Source organism: Haliotis rubra, unplaced genomic scaffold (genome assembly GCF_003918875.1).
Source record: "Haliotis rubra isolate DU_JTF1 unplaced genomic scaffold, ASM391887v1 Scf351, whole genome shotgun sequence".
NCBI classification, from domain to species: Eukaryota; Metazoa; Mollusca; class Gastropoda; order Lepetellida; family Haliotidae; genus Haliotis; species Haliotis rubra.
Window position 1 is genome coordinate 579,935 of NW_025767026.1, and position 22,345 is coordinate 602,279.

The window sequence follows — 22,345 nt, forward strand, 5'->3', positions numbered from 1 at the left end:
AATGTATGAGAGTAAGTGAAGAAGTATTGTTTTACGCCGAGGTTAAAGCGCTGGCTCGCCACTCTGAAAATTCACGTTCGTCATGTACGATTTCCCACATGGGTACAATGTTTGAAGTCCATTTCCAAGGTCCCCCGTCTTGATATTGCTGGAATATTGTTACAAAGTGGTGTGAATACTTCATCATTCAGATGAATGCCCCATTGTTCAGAAGGGATTAAACTCGCGTTAAACGCACCTCACTCTGTATTTAAAAGGGGCGGGTGTAGTCTGATGGTTGAAGGGTTCGCTCGTCACGCCGAAGACCCGGGTTCGAGTACCAATATGGGTTCAATGCATGAAGCCCATTTCTGGTGTCCCCAATATTGCTGGAATATTGTTACAGCGGCGTAAGAACATACTCACTCACTCAACTAACACTGACTTTTGTGAAATTCAAAGTTGTTTTCATTTGTGTCAAAACAGTGATATTTACGAGTTCTCTTTCTTAATAAAACATTAGCGTGGTCTAGACCTTGTGGAAAAACACTAACTATTTCCACAGTTGTAGTACGAGTGAACGCAGCACACTTGGCAGGAGGATGAACCCACCACTGGGGAGGCACGCGGTGATGCCGAGGATCTACAGCATCCCCGCACGTGGGGCAGGATGATGAAACACTCAAATCGATGTTGTTAAATTTACCCATGGTTCGGCCTCATGGCTAGTTCGTGGAACGAAGAGCACAGTGGGTGAACCAACAACACGACTGCGAGGCGGTACGTTTTTTGCCGTTACTATGTTGTATTGTTAGTATGGATGTTGTATTGTTAGTGGCTGTTTATATGTGTTGTTTTTTTCATTTGTTCTGTTGATGTTTTTAATAGTTCTAAACTGTCATATTTTCCTTTTGCGACTTAAAACTTCTTCAGTTGTCTTTTGTAGTTCAAAATTATTGTGTTGTTCCTTGAAAGAGTTTAATTTCTTCAGTTATCTTTTGTAGTTAACGGTGCGGTGGGTTAGCCTAGTGGTTAAGGCGTTCGCTCGTCACGCCGAAGGCCCGGGTTCGATTCCCACATGGGTACAATTTGTGATGCCTATTTTTAGTGTCCCCCGCCGTGATATTGCTGGAATATTGCTAAAAACGGCGTAAAACCATACTCAGTCAGTTGTAGTTAACGATTCTCATGCTGTTCCTCCAAAGCTTTTAATGTCTTCTGATGGTCAGTTGTAGTTCTAAATTTTCTTGCTGTTCTTTTGAGGCTTTAATTTCTATTTTTCTTCCCCACGTTGTTTTGTTTGCTGTTTAAGATATTGATACCTGTTGTTGTTACGCAATTCATGTCCTCACTTTTTATGTTGTTTTCCTGTTTGTGTTGTTCCCGTGTTATCTGAATTTCGTTATTCTGTTTTCGTATATTTTAACCCGTTTGTTTTTTATGCCAGTTTCGTTATTCATCTGCTATTCCTATTTTGTTCTTATGCGTAGTTATTTCCAGTTTATTTATCTAAACATTCCGTACATATATGTATATGTATGACATTTACTGATTTCGATTTCCATATATTTATTAGTGGCAATTTTTTTTCTTAATAACAAATGTTTAGTAAGCAAAATGATTATATATTGAATAGTTGCTTAACAGAATAGATTACGTACGAAGACAATATGTTGACCAAAGACTGTGATAATAAAGAGAGTGGGCGCATGAGTGAGTGAGTGAGTGAATTTAATTTTAGCAATATTATCTCAATAACACGGTAGGGGACACAGAGATGGACTTCATACTCTGTTACCAAACACGAAACACAACCCGTCCGATCCAGTATTTACAAAGCGATTCAAGGTTTAATGATAATTAATGCTTAATACGCCTGAAATCCGTAAAAACTGCGCTAAAATTTCAAAGGCTACACCTACTACTGATCAAATGTTTATGAACTACGAATCACTGGTTCGATATGCGATATGTTTTGTTCCCCCATATCAGGAGATTGTAGAACTATTTAGGTTAGTGCGCGTCTTTCAAGCTGCTTTGGTATAAACAACGAGGATGTTGTTATGTAGGATCGGATATGTTTTTCAGAGAGTGCTCGCCAGTGCTTAGTAAGAGGAAGCATGTTAACAGCGTGTGAGATTCGCGTCATGTTAGATAGCATCTACTGAGACTATTAAATGGTGATTCAGGTTTTCAAGCTACAGACCAAACAAAACGTTTCTCAAGGTATAACGTTAACGCTTGTTTAACGCTCACAGCATATACAGTATACTACCGTTATATCAGTGAGTGAGTGAGTGAGTGAGTTTAGTTTTACGCCGCACTCAGCAATATCCCAGCTATATGGCAGCGGTCTGTAAATAATCGAGTCTGGACCAGACAATCCAGTGATCAACAGCATGAGCATCGATCTGCGCAATTGGGAACCGATGACATGTGTCAACCAAGTCAGCGGAACTGACCACCCGATCCCGTTAGTCGCCTCTTACGACAAGCATAGTCGCCTTTTATGGCAAGCATGGGTTGCTGAAGACCTATTCTACCCCGAATCTTCACGGGTCCTACCGTTATATCAAAAACATGTTTGTTATAACAGTAGTTCGTTAAACGTATTTGGACTAAAATATACAGCAAGTGGTTTGGACAAAACCAGTTCGTTATACCCACCACTTCGCTATGATAAGCGTAGTTTACTGGATGGACAGCGAACCCCCGTCATATCAGACCGGAAGTTACCGGATAAACAAATTTCCGGACTGACGAAACATGGATACGGGGCAATGTTCATTTGATTATACTTCCACTGTAGATGAAGTCCCCGTTTGTAAGTGTCCGGAATGCGTGGTGTCCGCATTATCGAAGGACAAGGCTAACCTATTTTCTTGAACGTAAAGTACGTTTATAACGAACTGACGGATATAACGAAGTCAATTTTCTGCCATAGCAACTTTATGTACACCTTATTCGAAATGCGTACAACGAACATTATGGATTTAGATTGGCATCAGGATAAACTGGTTTCGTTTATTTCGTTCAAAACTACTTGTATGCATTACCAGATTGACTGCATTTTCACCTTGTCTACATTACGTTGCGATAAGTGTATTTTAATTAAATCTATTGTGAATAATTCATGTTTATAAAAAAGCGAACAAAACAGCTTTAATGGCAGTGTTGTTGGTGCAGACTAACGCTCAGTCTCCGAAAATACATATTTTCTATAGAAACAAATGACTCCATTTAAACTGAAAGAAGCCCGATCAGAGATTTTTCCCTGGGGAACAGTTGGGGCTTTTGAGTTGCATAAAGGTTGTGTAGACGGCAAAATGTTACTTGGTTGAGGGGCTGTAAGGCAGACTACCGATCTTCATATCTGTAAATCTAACAAGCACTGTTTACATTCTGGGTAACCAGCACCATTTGACGGAGAGGTCACGTGGGTTTGGCTGATCAGCGGCACCGGATGTAAACAAATCTGACTGCGCCACCTGCCGGGAATGTCTGCACTGACGTATATACGCGTTCCTTGGAGTGCCATTCAAACATGTGGTTAATGTACTACTGACACAACAAGAATCTGACTGATGTACACTATTCTAGCCTTAGCTTCCTCTAAGTCTGGAGGCATTTGTTAAAACGTAGTTTATCTAAACATATGCTATAACAGTTCGAGTAGTCACATAGATACTACAACACTTACGATTTGAATTAACACACGAATAATCCCAATAGGTCATGTTTTTTTCTAATCTAAACATTCGTTTTTTTCATTTCTGATATAAAAGAGATAAAAAAGATAACTTTGACTCTTTCCTGTTTTTCGGATGCAAAACCGCTTAACGTCTCTTAAAAAATGAATTTTACTGTGAACCCTCGTTAGTCCGAAATCCCATCGAAACGGTCCATTACCATTTATGTAATATTTACGGACCAAAATTACTTATCCATGCCTTAATCCAGTAAATATATCCCCCAAAGATTCCACCAGCACATTAATCGGCACCCCGCGGATTAGGGGAGTCAGAGACCATGTACCGTCGGTATAAGGTCTCTGGGGGAGTTCACTCTATTCATGTGGATGTAACGAATCCTTTATATTTATTTTGTTCAACACGTGTGTGCCCTCAGGTGTTGGTCTATTTAACACGTATGTGCCCTCAGGTTTCTTTTGTTCAACACGTGTGTACCTTCAGGTGTTGGTCTATTTAACACGTGTGTTCCCCCAGGTTTCTTTTGTTCAACACAAGTATACCTACAGGTGTTGGTCTATTTAACACGTATGTGTCCTCAGGTGTTGGTCTATTTAACACGTGTGTGCCCTCAGGTGTTAGTCTATTTAACACGTGTGTTCCCCCAGGTTTCTTTTGTTCAACACAAGTATACCTACAGGTGTTGGTCTATTTAACACGTGTGTGCCCTCAGGTGTTAGTCTATTTAACACGTGTGTTCCCCCAGGTTTCTTTTGTTCAACACAAGTATACCTACAGGTGTTGGTCTATTTAACACGTGTGTACCTTCAGGTGTTGGTCTATTTAACACGTGTGTTCCCCCAGGTTTCTTTTGTTCAACACGTGTGTACCTTCAGGTGTTGGTCTATTTAACACGTGTGTTCCCCCAGGTTTCTTTTGTTCAACACAAGTATACCTACAGGTGTTGGTCTATTTAACACGTATGTGTCCTCAGGTGTTGGTCTATTTAACACGTGTGTGCCCTCAGGTGTTAGTCTATTTAACACGTGTGTTCCCCCAGGTTTCTTTTGTTCAACACAAGTATACCTACAGGTGTTGGTCTATTTAACACGTGTGTGCCCTCAGGTGTTAGTCTATTTAACACGTGTGTTCCCCCAGGTTTCTTTTGTTCAACACAAGTATACCTACAGGTGTTGGTCTATTTAACACGTGTGTACCTTCAGGTGTTGGTCTATTTAACACGTGTGTTCCCCCAGGTTTCTTTTGTTCAACACGTGTGTACCTTCAGGTGTTGGTCTATTTAACACGTGTGTTCCCCCAGGTTTCTTTTGTTCAACACAAGTATACCTACAGGTGTTGGTCTATTTAACACGTGTGTACCTTCAGGTGTTGGTCTATTTAACACGTGTGTTCCCCCAGGTTTCTTTTGTTCAACACGTGTGTACCTTCAGGTGTTGGTCTATTTAACACGTGTGTTCCCCCAGGTTTCTTTTGTTCAACACAAGTATACCTACAGGTGTTGGTCTATTTAACACGTATGTGTCCTCAGGTGTTGGTCTATTTAACACGTGTGTGCCCTCAGGTGTTAGTCTATTTAACACGTGTGTTCCCCCAGGTTTCTTTTGTTCAACACAAGTATACCTACAGGTGTTGGTCTATTTAACACGTGTGTGCCCTCAGGTGTTAGTCTATTTAACACGTGTGTTCCCCCAGGTTTCTTTTGTTCAACACAAGTATACCTACAGGTGTTGGTCTATTTAACACGTGTGTACCTTCAGGTGTTGGTCTATTTAACACGTGTGTTCCCCCAGGTTTCTTTTGTTCAACACGTGTGTACCTTCAGGTGTTGGTCTATTTAACACGTGTGTTCCCCCAGGTTTCTTTTGTTCAACACAAGTATACCTACAGGTGTTGGTCTATTTAACACGTATGTGTCCTCAGGTGTTGGTCTATTTAACACGTGTGTGCCCTCAGGTGTTGGTCTATTTAACACGTGTGTTCCCCCAGGTTTCTTTTGTTCAACACAAGTATACCTACAGGTGTTGGTCTATTTAACACGTGTGTTCCCCCAGGTTTCTTTTGTTCAACACACAAGTATACCTACAGGTGTTGGTTTATTTAACACGTGTGTACCTTCAGGTGTTGGTCTATTTAACACGTGTGTTCCCCCAGGTTTCTTTTGTTCAACACAAGTATACCTACAGGTGTTGGTCTATTTAACACGTATGTGTCCTCAGGTGTTGGTCTATTTAACACGTGTGTGCCCTCAGGTGTTGGTCTATTTAACACGTGTGTTCCCCCAGGTTTCTTTTGTTCAACACAAGTATACCTACAGGTGTTGGTCTATTTAACACGTGTGTTCCCCCAGGTTTCTTTTGTTCAACACAAGTATACCTACAGGTGTTGGTTTATTTAACACGTGTGTACCTTCAGGTGTTGGTCTATTTAACACGTGTGTTCCCCCAGGTTTCTTTTGTTCAACACAAGTATACCTACAGGTGTTGGTCTATTTAACACGTATGTGTCCTCAGGTGTTGGTCTATTTAACACGTGTGTGCCCTCAGGTGTTGGTCTATTTAACACGTGTGTGCCCTCAGGTGTTGGTCTATTTAACACGTGTGTTCCCCCAGGTTTCTTTTGTTCAACACAAGTATACCTACAGGTGTTGGTCTATTTAACACGTGTGTTCCCCCAGGTTTCTTTTGTTCAACACAAGTATACCTACAGGTGTTGGTTTATTTAACACGTGTGTACCTTCAGGTGTTGGTCTATTTAACACGTGTGTTCCCCCAGGTTTCTTTTGTTCAACACAAGTATACCTACAGGTGTTGGTCTATTTAAGACGTGTGTGCCCTCAGGTGTTAGTCTATTTAACACGTGTGTTCCCCCAGGTGTTATTCTAAAAGAAACCACCAAAAAACAAAACAAACATTGCAGTCAACAACCACCGTGCAAATAGCAACAGTTTATTTTCCAGAACGTGCTGTCTCACCTAGTGGCAACGAAACGATCATTGACTCACATTGAAAACGAGTTGTACGATCTTAGTCGGCAGAAAGGCATGCTGGGAATTTTTCTTTGTCGCATATATCTAATCGACCAAGGTTAAACCTATCAAAAACGTCAAGGAAACTCTGGTTTTTGTTAACGACCCTTCTACCTGATATCTCACACACGTGATAGTAGGACCAAGGTCAAGGTCATCGACTGAAGTAAACATTCACTCGTCAGCGTGCCATCACTCTAAGCATGCGTGAATTAATGCGCTTTGACATTCTCAGTTCATGAGGCTATAGACTTGTTTGTGTCTCAAAGGCAATAATTATTTGTCTAAATTATTTTAAGATTATATAAATATTAAGGACAAGTTGTCCGAATAAAAGAATGGCGCCCTTCCGCTTATCTAGACTTGCCTATGATAAGGATAATATCACTAAAACTCCCTGGATTTATCGGTCAGTACAGCCTTGATCAAGGCTTAACTAGTCGACAAAAGGGTCTTTTTCCGCAGTGTGTAGAGCTGGAGATAGTGAGCTCGTTTAGAACACTATTTCAGTCATATCACGTTGTGTCTGTCTGATGTTGGTGTAAGGCAAGGGTTAACTTGCTTCACCAAGGTTACAAGTCCCATTTGTGAACAGATAGAAATTATGAACCGAGAGTATTCTGTTTTGCACAGTGTGAGAGATAACACCGTCTTTTCCAGAAGAATCTTCCGGATATCGTAAAGTTTAAGAAAGATAAACCCTAAAAAAACTGTTTATCCCATAATCGCTGCCATGAACTGCATTGCATACCACGTGAGCGGGCGTTTCTTTTGTTTGTAAACACGCGAGAGGTTGCGAATGTCTTTCAGTGTGATTTCAACACATTTTTGCATAATAAATAAAACAGCAGCGTGGGTGTATATGACAATGGCATACTGTAAAATATGGAGTGGAGTCTTGGAGTGGAGCCTTGGAGTGGAGTCTTGGAGTGGAGTCTGGAGTCTAGAGAATGGAGTATAAGTGCACTTGTCACTTCTGTAAACACTGATTACTGTCTAGAATGGTTAGGTCTACTAATGCCTACAGTGAATAATGCCTACAGGGAATAATAGCTACAACGTTTGCAGTGACAGCGATACGCTTACCTGCACACAAGTAGATTGTTCCACTTAGTGTGCACTATTGCCTACAAAGGGATTAGGGGGAGGCCAGCAAGGAGAGTAAAGAGTAAGATCAAGAGTATTAAATCGTTAGCTAGCTTATGTTTTGATAATTCCATACGCATTTAGTTCTCACACGAGAAGGAAATTGAAGAGTAAAGTAATTAATAGAGAGATTATTAAAGGGAGAAGGAAATGTATTGCTTTAAAATGCTTGTGATACAAATCTTCATTGCAAATCATGGCAAATCCCAAGAAAGTCGAATACTTCACATCACAGAAAGGAGGACAGCAGGTACTCTTGGAGGGGATACCGCTACAGACTCAACAACAGGCGACAGACGTGTGTACACTGGAAGTGTGTTCAAGGTGGCTGCTTTGGCAAGTGTACGACAGTCGGACAGTTTGTTCGGAATCAGACCCCACACAACCACCCACAAGAAGACCAGGTAGCCCTGAAGATTGCCAGTTCCCTGAGGCAGCGGGTACAGACTGAGACGACGCCAGTTCAGGTGATCTACGATGAGGAGATTTCCCGACTTGACCGAGGTGAAGCAGCAACAGTCAAGTCGTTCCATTCTATGAAGAGTGGACTCTACAAGTAGAGACGGAAGATGATGCCGCCACTTCCCCAGACGCTCAGCGAGGTGAATCTACCCGACTTCTTCAAGGAGACTACAGATGGACTGCCCTTCCTCTGCATTGATGACAAGATTCTCTGCTTCGCCACAAGTGACCGCCTGACCCTCCTGCAAGAAGTGGACACCCTCTACATGGACGGCACCTTCTACTCCTGTCCTTCTCTCTGGGATCAGCTGTACGTCATCCATGGCCTAGTCGGAGGGAAGATGACCCAGTTGGTCTTCTGTCTACTGCCGAATCGTCAACGCCGCACCTATGAACGCCTGCTACGTCTCCTGAACGACAAGATCCAGCAGACAACGGGATCGCCCCTTCAGCCTGATGTCATCCAGACGGATTTCGAAATCGCTGCCATCAACGCTGTTGAGACCGTCTTCCCCAACTGCGACGTCCGTGGATGCTATTTCCACTACAGCCAGGCTCTCTGGAGGAAAGTACAGAACCTCGGCTTCAGCGAAGCCTACCAGCAGGATCCTGAGGTCCACAGATGGGTCCGACGAGCAGCAGCACTCCCCCCTCCTCCCAGTGGCCATGGTACAAAATGCCTGGATAGAGGTCATGGACGACGCCCCTGCCATTGGACAGAAGGATGAGTTCCAGGACTACATCACCAGCACCTGGGTAGACGACCATGCACGGTTCCGAGCCGGACTATGGAATCACCACGACACCAGCGGCCCAAGGACGAACAATCATCTCGAGGGTTGGCATTCGCATCTCAACAAGACCGTCCAGAGAGCCCACCCGAACATTTTCGCTCTTGTGAAGGTTCTGCAGAAGCTGGAGAAAGCGGAGAGAAATAAGCTGGTGCAGATGGCTCATGGCGCCCGTCCCCCCACCCCGCAAGAGGACGTACACAGAAATTGACCAGAGACTCACTCGTCTGAAGGCCCAGCTGACATCTGGTATCAAGACACCCCTGGAATTCCTGACTGCTGCAGGATATTTGATCAAGCTAGCTTGAAAACCAAATGACTATGTTGATGAATGTGTGAAACTGTGTGTATACATGTAAATTACTTTTGGTTACCACAATGACTTTATTAATGAATGTGGTAGTTGACTGTGTGAAAGATGTATATATGTATATATAATCATGAATCAAATTAAGTTTTAATTACATTTTAATCCAAATAAATGATTATGTTTATTTATGTAAATTTATTTATCTCAAAACAAACTACTATGTGAAAGATATGAATAAAGTTTAAGAAAATTAAGAAAAATATGACAACAATGTGAAAGATATGTATATGAATGTACATATGTATATGAATGACCAAATAAAATGTCTCTCAACATAGAAAGTTACTGTTTTCTATATACTGTAGGCATTAGTGCACTTTGAAATAGGACCATGCCACTTTATTGAAAGGTTGAAGGCAGGTGCAATCAGCAGCACTGGTGCGTAAAGTTGTTTATTTGACACTGTAGGCATTAGTAGACTCCACCTCTAGAATATGCCATTAATGGTTCTTCCCAGTTGTCGTTTATACTTCCGGAATAACCGGTTTCAAAAGTAAATATCTTATCTTACTCATCTTAGAGATTAGTCTTTCTTTTTAACAGCTCTCGTAGAAATGTTTGTTAATGCTTGTCAGTTTACTCCAAACTTATTAATAAATCGTCACAAATTCGAACTCTGTGCAATTATACTTTCATTTGTAGACAGCAACGTAATCATGGTAAACATGCCAATCCACAGCAGCATTCCTTTAGATCTCTGACATTCTGAGGGCAGATAGTATCAGTGATGTGTTTCCTCTAAGCTGTCACATTCCAGTGGACTGCCCATACATAACCTGACAGAAAGTCAAGATTTTCGAAGCCATAGAGAGCTGATGAAACTCACTAACAATCAGATTGCAAAATATTCTGCTGCATTTTTTTTTTGCTTTTTGTTTGTACGTTCAGGGATGTAGAGAGATGGCTATTTCTGAACAAAAATCAAAACAATTATGACTTAGGAACAGTTACTTATGCCATTACTGACAATAAATCCAGTTCTTGAATAATATAGTGCTATGTATCTTATGTAATCTATTTCTTTGTTAAGTAAGAAATAAAATTATTCATGCAATAATAACTGTTATATTCCCTGATGATTAGTATGTCTTAGCATAGACTTAATTTATGTACTTTTTCCCTTACTACCGCTTCCTCTACACAAATTTGAATTTACATGTGACAATATTATATATATATGTCGTTTTTTGGCTAATAATTAATGCCATTATTAATATTTTGTTTACAGGTTGTAAATAATTTACATGCTTCTCCATCCATCCATTCATCCATCCTTCCATCTATTCATATACAATTTTTCTTCTTGATGGCAGTGTGGTACTGTTACAGAATGACATTTCTGGAATTGACAGGGGTAATTGATACGTGTATACAAAATGCCTCCTGTCTTCTGATAAAACTGATAACACCAACCAGCTACAGATGTGAAATGAATGTGCTTGTATAGATACCCTTATGATCAAAACAAAACAAACTCGGTCACCTAAATATTTAAATTAAGACTCCATTCCGAGACTCCACTCCAAGACACCACTCCATGTTTTACAGTATGCCATATGACAATGTATCTTGAAACATCAATGTTACAGTACCGTTAGTTATTCAAAGGGTTTTGATGTCTGCACTACGATGTCTGCACTCGTACAAGATAGCTTAGTTGTGTCCCACAGACCGAGACTAACAACTAGTCTCTGAAATGAACAGATTTTACAGAAAAAAGGCTCATAGTGAAAAAACCCAAAATATAATAAAAAGGAGCCCTGAGACTTTCTTCATTTTCAGAAGACCCTGAAGCTGTGGAAATCTAGACTTGCAACATTTTCTAGACTTTCGTGGGAGTTCTTGGATATATTTGCTTCAGGGTCTGTATGACAGACTACTACAGACCCTAAACGAATATACACAATACGCTCATGCAAGTCTAGAATCTGTTGCAAGGCGAGATGACCAGAGTTTCGGGCTGAAAATGAAGAAAGTCCGTGGGCTCCTTTTGATTATATTTTATGAATATTATTTAAGAACCAATTTGTTTGTAAAATATGTTCATTACAGGTACGAGATGTTGTTCTGAGGAAATATCTGCTAAAAGTAAATACCCCCAAAACCAAACCCCCTCAAAGCATATGCAATTTATTAACTATACCGAGTAATGTGAGGAAGCTTAAAACCATTTGGATTGAGTGAGTGAGTGAATTGGGTTCAACGCGGCGTCTTCATACCAGAGTTCATTGGTCGACGTGAGAAACCTGCATAAATGGTCTTCCCTCCAACATCTATATGGGGCGGCGGTCCCTCCAACAGCTATATGGGGCGGCGGTCCCTCCAACATCTATATGGGGCGACGGGGTAGCCTTGTGGTTATAGCGTTGGCTCGTCACGCCGAAGACCCGGGTTCGGTTCCCCACATGGGTACAATGTGTGAAGCCCATTTCTGGTGTCCCCCGCCGTGATATTGCTGGAATATTGCTAACAGCGGCGTAAAACCATACTCACTCACTCCAACATCTATATGACACACAGCAACATAACTGTAACACAGGTAACAGAAGAGTTCAACCCCAACTCACTCACTCACTCAAGTAAACAGCGTTCTGTTTATATATCGTGACATGTCAACTTGATGCTGAAAACAGGAATGTAAAATTCAGACGTTTATTACTTTGGAGAAACCAAGGGAGTGGTGAATACGCTAAAGATGCTTGTCGCAACGACACATGGTTCTAGGGCCAAGTTTGGTGATTTGTTTGAAGTATGTCACCGTCTCCCATTTGCGTAGACCGATGCTCATGACGTCAATCACTGGACTGTCTGGCCTAGACTCGATTATTAAGAGACCGTCGTCACATAGCTGAAATATTACTGCGAGCGGCTTTAAACAAACAAACAAACAAACAAACAAACAAACAAACAAACCTGAATTTCTTTTATGGTAGATACGTATTTTTTTTAAATAAGATAACTTTCTGGGCTTAATTACTATCGGATGAGGTCTTCTTGAGACGAATCGATTGGATTGTGTGATTTAAGCTCAGTGACACATATGTACAGCATTATTACAAGACAGCTGGTGACAGCAGTAATCACAATATATCGGCCACCCTCACACTCCCGCCCACATCCCTGTAAAGAAACACGTTCTATATACCATGAACTAGAATGTAAGTTGGGAATGGGCAACCAGACACTGATGAGTTATTTATGTACGGAATCACATTAATCAGGATATCATACAAAATCCATGTTAAGAATATTGCTGAATGCGTTGAAATGAGTATTGGTCTAAAGCATTTCCTCTGAGTAACATATACGATTTCTATTATTTTATGAAAACACATTTCAAGACATATTTTTCTGTGTAAAAATGTGTTAAGCTGACATATGTAATTAAGTCTGTCAGGAGATATTTTGAGTCTCGATTTAGAGCTTTCATAAGGCGAATTTCTTGAATAAGTTGTCTTGAAAATATTGCTCGATTTTTACGCTATTTATCGATACGGATCCGGGAATATTCACATATTCAAGTTAAAGAAACATAAATAAGTAACAATTTAATTAGTTCTTGTGTAGTATTCTTAGGTATACTTTACAGGACTAGTTTAGCCATATGCTGGAGGTAACGATAGCGTGTCATCGTGTCAGTTGCTCATGACATCGATCACTAGTTTGCATGGTCCGGATTCGATTATTTTTAAACCACCGTCCTACTGTGGAATATTGAAGAGTACGGCTTTTGATATCAATATCTGTTGACGTTACATGGCATACATTGAGACCCGTGAAGGTCCGGGTTAGAATAATTATTGGTCTTCAGCAACCCATGCTTGTCGTAAGAGGCGACTAACGGGATCGGGTGGCCCGGCTCGCTGACTTGGTTGACACATGTCATCGTATCCCAATTGCGTAGATCCGATGCTCATGATGTTGATCACTGTATTGTCTGGTCCAGACTCGATTATTTACAGAAAGCTGCCATATAGCTGGAATACTGCTGCGTGGGGCGTAAAACTAAACTCACTCAAATACATTAAACAAGTAGTTTTTTTCTGGGATTTAAACAATTTGTGTAGCCAATTATGTTTCTTCCTAATAAACCTCTATTAAATTATTAACATTTTGCAAGAGGCATGCAACAGACATAAATGGACACACAACAGACACGCAACAGACATGACGTGGACATACAACAGACATAAAGAGGGCACGTAACAGACATGCCACAGGCACGCAACAGACGTGAATTAGTCAAATTACACAAGGACCGGCAAGTTTGATATAAATTGTGATAAATTTGATTAAAACAATTAATGGATCCTTTAGGATGGATTCATTTTCTTGAAATACAGCTTTAGATTCGCCCTGTCATTTAGCCGTTGTCATGGTAATTAACACAAACTAAAAGCAGATTTACTGGAAAGTTATAAAACAGAGACAAGGTTACATGTCCTCCCACCAGTACTCTATATGAAGCCATCAGAAAATATCCCCGGTAGTGTACAATCACCAGCGTTGTCAACAAACGGTACGGAAATACCTGTACAAATTGAAATATTTCCGCTGACGTAGGCAACAGCAAATTAAGAGTGAGGGAAGACGGGGTCCTGTGTTAATGATTCATTGCGTGTGTTTAAATAGGGTGATAAATAGCCCCTGTATGTATATTAACTGTTACAACCAACAACATTCTCCATTCTAAGAATGAGATAAACCAACGCCGTGATACAAAAACTGGTGAGTTGCTACTTTAATATTTCAAAAACATGTTAGTAATGTCAATGTAATGATTTGAATGAGTGAGTTTAATTTTACGCCGCTTTTAGCAATATTCCAGCAATATCACGGCGGGGACACCAGAAATGGGTTTCACACATTGTACCCATGTGGGAACAGAACTTGGGTCTTCGGCGGTACGAGCGAACGCTTTAACCACTAGGCTACCCAGCCCCCAATCTAATGAAATGATCATAAAATACATGTAATAATATTTTCAGTTCAACAGGGCGGTAATTGGGTAACATGCTTAAAAGAGAAGTGTGTGAATTACGAATTTCTCACTGACCTATCCCTAAACTCATCGATACAGGCAGGCAGTAGTTTCAGCATTAAGTGTTTTTTCTTAAAAAAATGTTATAAAAAGTCCATATTTGTAAGGTCCCTTTCCCTGGAAACAGTATTGCCTAGGTAACAACTGGGTATGTTTGCGGTTGAGTACGGGTGTGGGTTTAAGTGTGGTGTAGGTGTTAGTCTGCTGTAGGCCATGATGAGGCGTGGGTGTGGCTGTGGGAGTAGATGTTGAAGTGGTTGTGGATGTGGGTATGGTGTAAGCGGGGTATGGGATATAGGGAACTGGGTTTACACGTATATCGGGGCGGTAGTGGTTAAAGCGTTCGCTCGTCAGGCCGAAGACCCGGGTTCGATTCCCCACATGGGCACAACGTGTGAAGCCCATTTCTGGTGACCCCGACGTGATAGTGCCAGAATATTGCTAGCGCAGTAAAGCCATACTCACTACATGTATATCGATCGCTCAAACTGAAAAAAATAAGGTGTGTACATTTATTGTTTCAAAACGAAGATAAACTGTATTTTCGCACTGAAAAAACAAACGTTTACATGAATCAGAGAACTGAAATATGTTTACAGACTTCCTTACAATAAGGGTACGTAAGTCCCAAAGCATTCAAGTCAATTTAATCTATCCGGCCTTTATTTAATCGCAGAATATGTGTGGTTTTAATGTATAGCTAGATTATTTTTTTTTAGATAGATACAAATATACAAAGTACATGATGCAACAACACTTGTACACCGTAAAACAGAAATTCATATGGGTTGGTATTACACATATTGGAATCTTCATTTAGCTGGGAATGTGTGCAGTAGAGATGACCATTTTCTGTCAAATTGTAATATGTTTTGATTCTTACTGGCAACAAACTTTTCTGTGTATGTATGGCTAGATTTGTCTAAATTGCTAACAGCTGAAGGGATGGTGTAAATCCAGCTAGGGTTCACGCAGGAAGCAAATGTACTGTAAGTCCCATGGTCCCTTGTATGGTGACCTACCTTCAGTTGTTGGCAATATATAGCCTGCTTTTATATTGTGTTGTCCTCTATAGTTAAAACGTATTAGACATAATTACTGGTTTTACGTTTCTCTCTGTGATAATCTGGTTATTTTACTGTCAGGTTGTTGTAACTTGATTCCATTTATTATCAAATAATATCTTTTTAAGTTACGGTGATGCAGTACTTTCATTTCATTGTGATACCACGATCTTGCATATACTCTTCTATTCCCAGCACATAATGTAATTGAATATGTAAGTGTGCCTTCCTATGCATGCTGTCTCTCACTTTAAGGCTCGCAAAATTGATTTTTTTATGCAACTGAAGTGAATTTGTTTAACCCTCCCCCAACTTTTTAAGTCACGATATGGCTGAAGTACTACCAATGTGACTATAAATCTTAACTCACTCACTCCTTACAATAAAATGTCTTCACTGAATTGACACTGCCATATAGTCGAAGACTTTAGATATGTCGTCAACCCTTGAGACGAACAAATAAATGTAAACTTCAGAATCAAAACAACATGTTACCAACCAGCCCTTAAACAGGGTCACTGTGTCAGGCGAAAGTTAAATCACTTCCATTCCTGACCTATTTGGACAGCCGCCAAGTCGAACAGAAAACCACAATGTAAACAAACATAACAGTCACGTGGATAAGTGTACAAAATACTTTACCGTTGCGAAGATAAATATAGTTTATCTGCGATTCTGTCTCATTGAAAGGAATTTATTGGAGCAGAATTCAAGTTTCTTGTTTTGGTTGCATTCCAAGTTATCGTTCCACGTTCTGAAAATACCCTTCTTACAAAATACGTTATCTTGGAGTCGGCAATGTGTGTCTGCACCTCTGGCCTGTAGAAGAGTTCATTCGGGATGCGTGTTAGAGTATCTGTAAGTACCAGTCCGGACTATGCGGGTTAAATACCGCCAGTCCACTGAGATACCAGCCTGCAGTATAACATGATACATATACAGAGAGTATATCGTCTTCGGGCCAGCAAGATATCCATTCATCACCTTAATGCTGAGCACAGGGTAGGGTAACAACAGGTAACATCGTTTACCGGTTTTTTGTCTGACGCAGCTGGGCGTGGAACGCCCAACATTTCGCTCTCGGGTAGATGCTCTGTCCACTTAACCACGAAGGCAACACCCCCGCCCCAAAGCTTAGAATGCCAGGCTCCAAGGGTCGCGGCCAATAATTGCCAATTCCCTTCTCAGCAAAGTCACTGAAAACGATGTATTCAGACCTAATTGTGTGATTTTTATTATATTTTTTCATATGACCCAGTTTGGCGTGAGATTTATCAGCATTGTTGTAGGAGTGTGACATGAGAAATAAACGCGTGAGAGTTTGCAGGTATGCGAAGGCAGTGCATGGTTTTCGTGTGTTCGTACAGGCGGTTGGATGATATTGAAATATGAGTGAGTGAGTTGGGTTTTACGCCGCTGTTAGCAATATTCCTGCAATATCACGGCGGGGGGCACCAGAAATGTTGAAATATGAATGCAGTCCCTTTTTAACAGTTTAAGAAAATACTCCCTGGTGAGCTGAGCGTAGGCCGATCTGTCTACCTATGTATAAGAATATTGCTGAGTGCGGCGTAAAACTAAACTCACTCACTCTCACCTATGTATAAACGCGCTAATCATCATCACAATCATTACTCTGTGTGCTCATGTTTTTTGCATTATCAGGCCTACCATACAAACGGTGAACAAATCTTCAAAACTGAACTATATAAACCAAAACAGAACAAAAATCACCAAAATAGGACAATAAACTTCCAAAACTGCAACAATGTCCTCTAAACCCGAAATAGACTAACAGCTAGTCTCTGAAATGAACATATTTTTAAGAAAATAAAAGTTTTTAAATTAAAATTGTAAATACAATAAAAAGGAGCCCAGGGACTTTCTTCATTTTCAGAAAGCTCCGGAAATCTAGACTTTCCACAGTTTCTAGACTTCCGTGGGCTTTCTTGGATGTATTTGATTCAGGGTCTGTACGACAGACTAAAACCGAAACAAACGCATCTGTAATGGAAAACCAATCGTTTGAAATGGAAACAAAACTCGCTTATCAGCTACAACAGCGCCCGAGAACGGTCGCCGAGCGTACAAAACGGCAGTCATAGCACCCGAAAACGGCAGTCATAGCATCCCGAAACGGCATAAAAATCGTCAAAGATGGCGGCGAGGGGAGACAAACAGGCTTTGGTACATAATTGTTTTGCGTCACTATGAGTCTAATCTTTAAAATTTGATATCGGGATGTAGCGCATCAACCCCATATTGTAGTAAGCTTCAAACCTACGTTCATACTTCTCAGTGTCAGGCTTGTGATTCTGCACAATGTGGTCCCTCTTTCGACCGAATAGGGGTTGTTGTCAACGTGTCGTGCTACTCTCTTCAGTTTTGTAAATAAAGTATTCATAGCGTCACATTCAACGTTAATATATTTTAGTGATTTAAAACGTTGATCAATCTCTGTGAATTGCATATCTCCTCTGCCGCTGTGGAAATGTATGCCCTCATGTGATATCTGAAATATGTGACTAAAAATACTGTTACCCTTACATATTCATAAAAATACAGGTCAGCTTGATCTTTCATCACTTAAGTTAACTTAAGATATTGTTTTCGAAGCAAAGCAACTCGATAGATTAAATTTTTTAAAATTAAACAGAATAATTTACACAATTAGTGTCAAATGCTCACTAAAATGTATTTTCTTTTCGCCCAATCCCTATCTTGTTGCTTTAGGCTGGAGATGGGAAACACTATAACGAAATACATCTAACGCTCTTTTGAGGATGGCGTTATCATGATTCTTACCCTTAGTTGCTCCTCAATGTCGTCGTCACCACCACCACCACTACTACTACCACTACTACTACTACCACTACTACTACTACTACTACTACTACTACTACTACTACCACTACTACTACTACTACTACTACTACTACTACCACTACTACCACTACTACTACCACTACTACTACTACTACTACTACCACTACTACTACTACTACTACCACTACTACTACTACTACTACCACTACTACTACTACTACTACCACTACTACTACTACTACTACTACTACTACTACCACTACTACTACTACCACTACCACTACTACTACTACTACTACTACCACCACCACTACCACTACTACTACTACTACTACCACTACTACTACTACTACTACTACTACTACTACTACTACCACTACCACTACCACTACTACTACTACTAAACCCATGAAGATCAGGGTTGGAATTGATCTTCAGCAACCATGATTGTCGTAAACGTGGTCGGCCTCGCCGACTTGGTTAACACAAATCAATCAATCAAAACTTTTTTGAACACATGTAATCGTATCCCAATTACGTAAATCGATGCTCATAACAGCAATCACTGGATTGTTAGGTCCGATTAATTACTGACAGTCGCCATATAGCTTAAATAATATGCGACGTTGTGTGTAAATATATAAAAGAACACTACTTGTATGACAATAGCTGTATAACTGCTGTCTGGGTTGTTAAAGGCGAAATAATGCAATCCATCAACATACCATCAATACACTACCAGGGCTCCAGATAATTTTTCAACATCAGGAGTACTTACTCCTTCCAATATAAGAGTACTGGAAAAACTTAAGAGCACATTTAGAGTACTGAATGGAATTTAATGGCGTATCAGTAATCTTGTGTTTCGTTTCATATGTGCACCACAACATTGATACTCTTGTGTAAACAGGTCAATTAACAATGAAACAATACTTTGTATCCGATAAATACGTCTGTAAATGATTCTAAGACCGTACGCCATTGCTGTGGTGCGTATCTGCTACGTTTTCCAAAATATTTCCTACCGTATCGTGCATATTATTTATCCGTACATACGCCGATACGGCCCTTATCTGCAGCCCTGCACTACTACTACTACTACTACTACTACTACTACTTTTACTACTACTACTATTACTACTACTACTACTACTACTACTACTACTGAATTAGCTACTACTACTACTACTGCTGCCACTACTACTTTACTACAACAAACTGCTGCTACTAATTTTGCTGCTGAAACCGTGAATCCACAAACGAAATCGTGCAATTAACAACATACCACACTCCTGCCCGATACGAAGAGGCCGTCTGCTTGTCCTTGCTGTTTCTCGGTAAAGTTTCGTTGACAAAACGGCCCCGTCAGTCACAAGTATGAGGTGAGGATGGCAACACACTACACCCACAAGTCCTGTGACAGAAGGGGCCCTCGGCGCTCCACCCCCTTCCGTCTAGCACCCCGGAGGGTTATTGCACGGACGCTATTGGGGTGTCACACCTCGGACCAGGGTTGTGACTAGGTCACAGGGTTCTGTTTAGAATGCATGGAAGCATCCCAAAGACGAAGTAAGCTTTAGATCCAGTTCATGTAGTTGTCATCAGGAAACCACGGGGGCGCCACAGTCGCCATTTTCCTCGAGTATCACCCCGAAATGATTGCTACCAGGAACACCGCCCGATAACAACTTCTCTCGGTTTGGAATGGCAATACTAAAGTTATCTCACTTACCTGACGCCTTTTATACCTTCGCAGGACACTGCTTCGTCAGCAATGTCTCACGTGATGATGACACATCATAACTATTTATACAAAATGCCGATTTCGCAGTCTTATTGCACAACCTGTTGCGTAATCAACAAGGGGAAGTCACTCTAACTAGACCATGTCGGCGGTTAACCGCTGTCACCAGAAATCCATAGATAAGCTTGCCCTACTTTCATATGGCAGTCTTTATTTCATAATATTCGCCCTTTATCTGGTCATAATGATATGTTTGGGCAGTTGTGGAGACTGGTTTGTATTTTGTCTTATCCAAACAGCACTAGTTGATTTGTGAATTTACCAGGTAACTTTAGTAAATCTACTCTGGACCAAGCAATAAGTGGAAAATAGAAGAGGGAAAATAAGTAAATTTAATAATGTTCACTACATGAACCGTGTCGATCTTGTGGTGTGAACACTGTTAGATGTTAACCTGTTATATTTTAATACAGGCATATTTATAGTCCTAAAATCCTCATATAATAGTTTTGTTTGTATATGTGTAGGACAATGAGATATATTTAGCCATAGGCGGATACAGAGGTGTGTGTGTGTAGGTGTAGGTGTGTGTGTGTGTGTGCAGGGGTGCGCACCCCACTTTTGCCCTGAAAGTTTATTAAATGACCATCGAAACTCTGGTGAAAATGAAGTGTGCACCCTCCCTTTTTCAATAGTGTGCATCCCCCCTTTCTCAAAAAGCTGTATCCGCCCCTGCTTATCCAACTCACTTAGTAAGTACATGTGTGACCGTGAACTTTTGTAATTGATTGCACAGGTAAATGTACCTGTCTACCTGATTATATGATCTTTCTTAGAAGTGGGTCATGTATTATGATGAATAGTATGGTGGGTAGGCCTACATATGGCAAAAAACGCCACGATATTCCTTTATACACGATGTACAACCACGTGAAGCGTTTGACTAGCCTGCTCATTTTCTTCTTAAAGAGTGTCAAAAGACTTGCAGACAAGTCCCAACCACAGATTAGGAAACAACTATCTAAATATATTGGGAATGAAAGTCAATAGTTTATTGAGACAGATGGCCTCGCAGTAGTGTATCGAGTTTAAAAGAAGTTCCTGTTTGGTGGCCTCATTTGCATAATTATCGGGGCAGTGGGGTAGCCTAGTGGTTAAATCGTTTGCTCGTCACGGCGAAAAGCCGGGTTCGATTCCCCACATGTTGCAATGTGTAAAGCCCATTTCTTTCCAATTATCAGATCGTAATACCAAGTTTATTGGATTGGTTGATCGTATTCACAATGCCAGCCTTTATATGATGAATATATTTACAGAAGGAATATATATTGGCTCGGTGACGTCACTCTGTGTATAAATATTGTTATTTCCCCATCAGCATAGGGTTTTTTGTTTGTTTGTTGTTGAACGCCGCAAATCAGCAATATTCCAGCTATACGCCAGCGGTCTGAAAATTATCGACGCTAGACAATCCAGTGATCAACATCATGAGCATCGAGGTACGACATTGGGCTATGATGACATGTATAAACTAATCAGTGAGCCTGACCACCCGATCCGGTTAGTTGTCTCTTACAACAAGCATGGAATGCTGAAGATCAATTCTAACCCGGATCTTCACGTGTGTTTACATTGTAGAGCTGAGGGATTCGTTTTCTAGTTGAGTTTAGTTTTAACTTATTCTCTAAAATAACAACGTAAATAAGCGCCTTTGGTGTGCCTCCGCTTTACGGGTCCGCGGATGGTAGCGAGTAAAGGCCTGGATGTCGTGTTCTGCACTGATGGTCTAATGGCGAAATTCCAAATGTGCCACTTAACATAGTGACGTAAATCAGGTGTTTTTGAGTTTGAACCAAACGTTTGCTTACTTGACATAAGAGGAGTAGATAAACGGACTTGATACGTAGCCTCGTAATTACTACCTGGTATATACAGGTGGTTGTTTGGTACAGACAAGCAGATTCCTGATTTCAAAGCCTGCCAGCATGACTCACTTGAACAAAATCTTTGTAACCGTGGAGAGTCTGAACAGGCACAAAACTATGCGCTTTCTGGAGACATCAGCTATTAGGGCACTACAACAGGCACTACAACATACATTACAACAGACACTACAACAGACACTACTACAGGCACTACTACAGGCACTATAACAGGCACTATTTCAGGCACTATAACAGACACTGC

At 40.7% G+C, this 22,345-nt stretch overlaps 1 protein-coding gene and 1 long non-coding RNA gene across 4 annotated transcripts in view; one reads left to right on the top strand and one right to left on the bottom strand.

Moving 5' to 3' along the window:
* The first annotated feature begins 696 nt into the window (after nt 1-696).
* Nucleotides 697-22,345, top strand: part of LOC124285096 (retinol dehydrogenase 16-like) — a 32,526-nt gene continuing 10,877 nt past the window's right edge. For all 3 annotated transcript variants that reach the window (XR_006900725.1, XR_006900726.1, XM_046721253.1), the window contains exon 1: nt 697-759. The gene's annotated coding sequence lies outside the window, so the exon portion shown is untranslated. The remainder of the gene's footprint in view (nt 760-22,345) is intronic.
* On the bottom strand, nt 2,321-21,761 carry LOC124285097. The gene is made up of 3 exons (XR_006900727.1): nt 21,662-21,761; nt 20,143-20,146; nt 2,321-2,390 (listed from the first exon to the last, which is right to left on the bottom strand). It is a non-coding gene; the product is annotated as an uncharacterized LOC124285097 (long non-coding RNA).